Raw genomic sequence first — 6,903 nt, 5'->3', positions numbered from 1 at the left:
GTCATAAATATATTTTCTTTGAAATTAAAAATGTATATATAAAAGAGTTTATGTTTGTGGAGTACATTAACATTTAATTTTTTTAAACATCTTCATACTGAAGAAAGCTATAATAATTTTTTAAACTTTTTTTTTACAAATATTCAGTCTTAAAAAGCATAGACAAATTTTTCATTTTTTCTATTTATTATAAAACTATTGTGATAGTTTAACAACACCGTGTTTATAAGGACAACATAAAAGCTGTTCAAAAAGGAAAATATGGTATCTTTTTTGTCTATAACCAGGTATGGAATGTATAAAATTTTTGTGAAAGACTTTAGCTACATCTTTCACATCGAAATGCCTCATTGTTTTAAATGATGCTTCCAATGGCATTGCTTCATCCTTGTATATCGATGGTAGATCAACTCATTCTCGATTTAAAATTCAAATATATTTGATGATATAACACGACTATATCTGTAATACATTTTTTTACATAATATAAAGAGACTTAATTATATTGTTTTATTTGTATTAAATTATTAATTGTAATTTATACATTAATTTATCTCATGTAATACACGGGTTTCTAAAGCTAGTAATAATAATATGTATATATACATATGTATATAACACACACACACACATCCATACATGCCGGCCCCACCACCCCTTCTTCCAGGCGACTTCTTCTCCTCGCCCGCACCCCTTTTCGCCCAGAAATCGTCCAGGGGGGAGGTGTTTGCGCCCCTTCGCGCCCCTTCTCGCCTAAATTGTAGCCTCACTACACTTGGCCTTATTAGCTATGGTAGAATCCAATATATCAAATGGCCTTGTTTATTTTATTTGTCATCCAAATTTTACAGTAGGATTATTTGATCCAAATATTATGAACACTTTAACTTAAAACGGTTAAAACAAAAAATTTAGAATTCAAAGATAAATCAGGAGCTGGAGTAATAATTTATAGAATATATTATAAAACAATGACTATAACTATTGAGCCTAACGCAAGATTATTATCTCTCAAAGATGAAACTATTACTTTTGAAGCAAGCACTTTACATGCAAAAATAAGAACCCAAAAGATTAAAATGAAATGAAAGTACTCAATCATTAACTTGGAATTTACAAGAAATCAACCCACCCATCTAAAATCTTGTAACTTTCGACACGTTAAGCTTTGTAGTAGTAATGAATTTCTTTCTTTGTAGGCCGAAGGGTCACTAACGTGACTTTTAAGTATAGCAAATATTAATGTATTAACAATATCATCAATTTGTCTAGGAATTTATTGATTAGTTTCTTCTTTGACTATAATTTACTTAATATTAGTAAAATATTCCTCCATTTGTAATATAAATAAATAGTATGTGTCTTAGAAGGATTAAGTTTAAGAAGTAGTGTACTTGAAAGATACGAGATCATCTTGCATATAATCATACCATTTTTAGTACAATAGTATATTGCTCATTTTATTGTAGTCATCTTTTCAAATTTTACTTACTCTTCAATCACGCATAAAGAAAAACGGTTACACATGAATATAATTACGTTAATGATACGACAACACATGTGGGTTTAAAAAAAAGTCAATTTATATATATAGCAATAAGAGAGTGGAATTTATTGGGTAAAGTTAAAATATAAAGAGAGACAAAAATGAACAGTGTGAGAATGATTTCGTTATCGCATAAAAAACCCCATATAATAAATTCAAAAAAAAATAAGAAAATCATAATTTAAAATAAAAAAACGAAAAAATTTTAAAAAAGTAAAATGTTTCTGCTATCATTCTCATTCAAAAATAAATAAAAATATTGTCGAAAAGACACAATGCCAAGATAAAAGACACAATGACGAAAATGAACAAAAATCACAATTATAACTAAAAAAATATATTGCAAATTTAACAAAATGCTGAACAAAATATAGCACAACGTTGAGTAATATAACACAATATTAAAAAAAAGACACGATGTCAAAGTAAAAAAGACAAAATAAATGACGAAAATAAACACAAAACATATTTAAACAAAAAGACATAATGATCTTTTTCACTCATCATTATGTCATTTTTTTAAAACGAGAAAGACGGTGGACACATTTTTATATTTTAAGGTTTTTTTGTGTAACTTCAAATTCTTCACATGCTTCTCATATTTGTTCCCCTTTGTAGAATAACTTGTCCCCGAATTTAAATTCACGAAAATGCTTGATTTTATGGTATATTTTTTTATATAATGTTGTAATAAAAAGTTAAATAAAGTGAAAATTATTGTGTTCTAGAATTACAATTATACCACTGCAAGAAATTACTTAATTACTGGTTCAGCTTCCGTTGTACGTCCACGTGTATAGTATTGTTTTCTTATCTTTTTTTTTTTTACGACCAACTAAGTAACATCGGGTACTTCATACGTGGCCCTCATTGGCTAAAGGTAGCCCGAGCCGGCCACTAGTCCGGACGGACGAAGCCCCTAGCGGTCCACCTATTGAGGGATTCACCGGATAAAACCCGACCCCCACGCCCGCCAAATGGCACGACAGCGAGGAGCCGGTAAAACCGGGTGAGATCAGGACTCGAACCATGGCAAACCATGGTCATCCCTCATATCTCCCATATAAATTAGTGGTAGTGAGGTTTGAACCCTCTACCTCTCACTAGTAAAATGAGTGCTCTACCATTGAGCCACAACCAATTTATATATTGTTTTCTTATTTACTTTAAATTAATGTTTTCTTATGATCATGTAATCTCAAACTCACATAAAATCATGAATTTCTTCTTCAAATAGTTAGACTTGCTGAAGTCAAACACGTGTTAGTGATATAATATAATCTTGTACTTCAATTGCTCATTTATTTATTTAACATTTAAAGTTAAAAAATATGACTTTAAATTTACTTGGAAAAAATATTAAAAAAAAAAACTATCAAAATCATGTTCTGTTGTCATGTAACAATAAAAGAGATTTTATTCACACAAACTTCACAATTAACAACACTATGATTTTTATTTTCATTATTGAATTTCAGCTTTTATATAACAAAAGGTATACCGAACAAAAACTCAATAAAATAATTATATTGAATAGAATTATTATTATTATTATTAACCTAATTGGTGCTCCTCACTTCTCAACTTAATCATATAATAATAATAATAATAATAATAATAATAATAATAATAATAATAATAAGTTTTAATTTGTATTCTCATCAAATTATAGTGTACAATGATAGCATTAAATTAAAGTGATTTAAGTTGGTATAAAATATAAATATATGTTTTTCCCGATTAAGATGCCGTTAAAGTTGAATATATATTCATTTAAACAAATTACAGATTACTAATCTTTATTTTATAAATCCGGATAAAGCTCTTGAACAGGAGTCCTATTTCTACTGAAATTCAACTTGAGGCTATATAAATTAATTAATTAATTAATTAATTAATTAATTAATTAATTAATTAATCTCATCAAGAACCTCAACCAAAACTCCATCAAAGATCAATTAACAAATGCAGAACATGAAGTTGTGTAGAGTTCTTGTTGCCATCTTCATCACTGCATGTGTGCTGCAGTCGTCGTCTTTCGCAATCAAAAAGGTTAATTTTTCACCACTTGAAGCAGCATTCATGCATTCATATGTGCATGGGTTTCATTATTGTTTTTTCTTTTTCTGTAAATTAACTTTTTTATGTATAAATTTTTTATCACAGTCTTATATAGTCTACCTCGGAGGATTAGATAGGGAACTTGGATCATCTCAGATTAAAGAATCTCACTTGGAGTTTCTTGGTTCGATATTAGGGAGGTAATTAATGATCTTTATACGAAAACGAAAGATATTTTGTTCACTTTCGATCAAAGTACTAATTATTTGTTCATCATTATGTTTTGAAACAGCAAAGAGAGGGTTGATGAGGCCATGATTTACTCGTACAATAAACAGTTTAACGGCTTCGCAACTCTTCTTGACGAAGAAGATGCTGCTAAAATTGCAGGTTTGTTATGTTCTTATAACACTAGTTATAATATGTTGCAAGATAATTAATTTGGAATTAATTCACATTTGCATCTTGTAGAGCATCCGGACGTGGTGACCGTGATCCAGAATGTTGGGCGAAAACTACACACAACCCGGTCTTGGGATTTCTTAAACCTTGAAAAGAATGGTTTCATCGGTTCATCAACTTTGTGGACAAAAGTAAGATTTGGTGAAAACGTCATCATTGCCAATCTTGACACTGGTAAAATGTTATGTGCTTTACTAATGACAAAATTTGAGTGTTATTCGGTTTCTAATTTTTATTGTACAATATTATGAAATTTTAGGTGTTTGGCCCGAATCGAAAAGCTTTAATGGCGATGGTTACGGGCCCATTCCATCTAGGTGGAAGGGTGGATGTGAGAATGGAACCTTAGTTCCTTGCAACAAGTAAGAATATTACTTCTTTGGTATTGTTCGCTTAAAAATATATCAAAGTTTATATGATTATATGTTGGTGATGTTTGCAGTAAACTTATTGGTTCCAAGTACTATAACAAAGGTTATCAAGCCATATATGGAAAGATGGATCCTTCAATGAACAATGCGCGTGACCATGAGGGGCATGGTAGTCATACATTATCTACTGCCGGTGGTAACTTTGTCCGAGGAGTGAGTATCAATGGAATCGGAAATGGAACTGCTAAAGGTGGTTCACCACTGGCCCGAGTGGCAGCTTACAAGGTCTGCTGGCCACCTATGGGCGTCCTAGGAGGTGATTGTGATGATGCAGATATAGTCAAAGGGTTTGAATCAGCCATTCATGATGGTGTTGATGTGCTTTCGGTATCTCTTGGCGGGATCCCTGCTGAGTACATGGATATGGTCTAGCCATTGCCTCATTCCATGCTGTCAAGAAAGGCATCACTGTTGTGTTTTCTGCAGGGAATGACGGGCCTAGACCTGGATCGGTCACCAATGTGTCTCCTTGGGTTATACCTGTAGGGGCTAGCACGATTGACCACGAGTTTCAATCCTTTGTTCATCTTGCAAGTGGGCTTAACTTAAAGGTTTAAACATCCATACTGTATTAGTTTATCAGTTATCTTGTTTTCCGTTTGGGCTATCATTTAACATCTCGTTTTTCTTTGTTGTGTCTTTCTAATAACAGGGATTAAGCATGTCCAAACCCTTGCCACATTTTGGATTGTATCCTCTAATTAATGCTGCAAATACTAAAGCTGAAAACGCAACGATGATGGACGCGTAAGTATTTTTATTTTCTTGAGACAGTTTCCTAGTTTCTTGCGCCTTTGTATATTAATATTAATTGTGTGCGTGTATGTGTAGGATGCTTTGCACTCCAGGTGCGCTTGACCCGAAGAAGGTTCAAGGGAAGATCTTGGTGTGCTTAAGAGGAGGAAATGTTGATAGGGTTGACAAGGGCATAGAAGCTGCACGTGCTGGGCTGCTGGCATGATTCTTCGCAACGATGAAGCCGATGGTAATGAAATAATAGCTGATCCTCATGTGCTTCCAGCAACACACATTACATATGCGGATGGGCTTCGTCTCTATGCCTACCTCAACTCTACCAAGTAACTACCATCAACCAGAAACTAGCCCATTTTGCTACCTCTAAATTATTCATTATGTTTCTGACATGATATTATATGTTATGTTGATATAGTGAACCATCTGGCTACGTAACGCCTCCTAATGATGCCGTAAACATAAAGCCTGCTCCATTTATGGCAGCATTCTCTTCCAGGGGGCCGAATTCAATCACACCAGAGATTCTTAAGGTTTTTGTTCTTCTAACTGATATTTTGGTTTGCATGTCACTAACTGAAAATTAATAATCTTATATTTATAAATATCGACAGCCTGATATTACCGCGCCTGGAGTGAATATCATTGCAGCATTCTCCGAAGATCCAAAACCAGTATTACCATATAATATAGATTCAGGCACTTCAATGGCTTGCCCACATGTTGCTGGAGTTGTCGGTCTCCTCAAAAGTATCCACCCTGACTGGAGCCCTGCTGCCATCAAATCCGCCATCATGACCACTGGTAAGCTTAAGATGATCTCACGAGTTAGTTATCAACTGTTGTTAATATGTTAGTTTAGTAACTGATTAATATCTCGTGGTGTATTTGTACAGCAAATACAAACGACAACAGAGGGAGCCCGATGCTGGATGAAACGAAAAATGAGGCAAGCCCATTTAGCCGTGGTGCAGGACATATCGATCCAAATCGTGCAATGAATCCTGGACTGGTTTACGACTTAGCTACAAATGATTATCTTGACTTCCTGTGCTCTAGAGGATCATACGACAAAGACATTATTCAAAAGTTTTCTGATCATCCTTACCAATGTCCTGAAAAGTACAGCATCTTAGACTTGAACTACCCGTCCATAACTGTCCACAAACTTAACGGTACCGTCACCGTCACAAGAAGATTGAAGAATGTGGGCCCACCTGGCGTCTATACAGTTAGAGTCAAGAACCCTGTTGGGATATCAGTGGATGTGAAGCCGAACACTCTTGTGTTTCGGAAGAAGGGTGAAGAACAGAAGTTTGAGTTGACAATGAAAGCTGATGGAACAAATGTAATTAGAGAGTATGTCTTTGGTGAACTAATATGGTCTAATGGCAAGCAGTACCATGTGAAGAGCCCCATTGTGGTATCTGTGGCCTAAGCCAAATTAGTAGTTGATAGAGTAAGTAATTGCTTGTTACTTATTCATTAGTTTTTTTAGTTTTTACTTTATTTTACAGCTATACTAGTGGAACATTAGGATTAATATGGTGAACTTATGTGGTGAATATTATTATTTTCTTGAATTTTTTGTGGTTTTATTTGTATGGAATGTAGTTTTATTATGGTTTGATGATCATTTACAGATGTATT

At 33.6% G+C, this 6,903-nt stretch overlaps 1 pseudogene; it reads left to right on the top strand.

Moving 5' to 3' along the window:
- The first annotated feature begins 3,520 nt into the window (after positions 1 to 3,520).
- Positions 3,521 to 6,691, top strand: LOC143545594 (subtilisin-like protease SBT5.4; annotated as a pseudogene).
- The last annotated feature ends 212 nt before the right edge of the window (positions 6,692 to 6,903 follow it).

Source organism: Bidens hawaiensis, unplaced genomic scaffold (genome assembly GCF_021521415.1).
Source record: "Bidens hawaiensis isolate Kalapana, Puna unplaced genomic scaffold, B.hawaiensis_p1.1 tig00013985_1, whole genome shotgun sequence".
NCBI lineage: Eukaryota > Viridiplantae > Streptophyta > Magnoliopsida > Asterales > Asteraceae > Bidens > Bidens hawaiensis.
Note: the sequence above shows the minus strand (reverse complement) of the source record. Positions and strands in the feature narration are given on the sequence as shown.